This window comes from Merops nubicus, unplaced genomic scaffold (genome assembly GCF_000691845.1).
Source record: "Merops nubicus isolate BGI_N331 unplaced genomic scaffold, ASM69184v1 scaffold3453, whole genome shotgun sequence".
Classification (NCBI taxonomy): Eukaryota; Metazoa; Chordata; class Aves; order Coraciiformes; family Meropidae; genus Merops; species Merops nubicus.
Genome location: NW_008596741.1, coordinates 2,750 through 3,666, shown reverse-complemented (window position 1 = coordinate 3,666; position 917 = coordinate 2,750).

The window sequence follows — 917 nt, the reverse complement described above, 5'->3', positions numbered from 1 at the left end:
ATTTTGTTGTTCCTGATTTGAGCAGGAGGCTGACACCAGCACAGTTGCTGTCCCCAGCTGTGACCACAGCAGCCCTTTCTCTCCAGTTCTCCTCAGGGCTTGCCCCCAGGTGCCACACAGATCCTAAGCAATGCTGTATCCACAGTCCTAGGGACGTTTGCCTCACCAGTGGCCCTGCATCCCCTCTACACCTTGTGTCCCCTGCAGAGCTGAAGCACTGCTACCTACTCCCTCCCCACCCAAATCCCTCACAATACCCTGTCTGACAGCAGTGCTTGCACTCTGTGGTAATTGTTTTCAAAAGAGCTCCATAGGAAACCAAAAGTTTTCTCATCTTGCCTTGCTCTCTTCATCTTCTTGTTGGTTCTGCCTGCCTTGCTTTCAGGGGTCACTGTCTTCTGCTGTAGGGGCTGCAGGTTATCCCCAAAACCTCACAGCTCCTAAGCACCTGCAAGGCCAGACAGAGGTGGTGTTACCAGACATTGGAAAATAAACATTTGGTTGTAATATTGCAAACAGTTACAAAAGAAAGGCCTGAAAACATACACATAGACACACTCAACAACTCTTCAGGAGTAATCAGCAATGACAATCAGCATTTGAGCAGGGTGAGGACACCAGAGTGTGTGCTGGGAGCATCTTACATAGCCTGGGAAGGGCCAAACCTGCTGAGAACCTGTCCCCTGCTCTAGTGAGAGGAAGAACACTTTCTATCTGATAGTCCTTTCCTCCTCTCCTCCATCTGTGACCATGCCCTGCTCTTTCCACCACTGGAAATAGCAGGCTGCCCTGAAATACTGAGCAGAGCTCTCTCCCAGGGTTACTGACTATCCCCAGGGGAAAACATGTGGATTAGTCAGTGTCTGTAAACTGCCTGGTAAGAAAAAAACATCCCAGCCCTTGTGGTGGGAATTGTT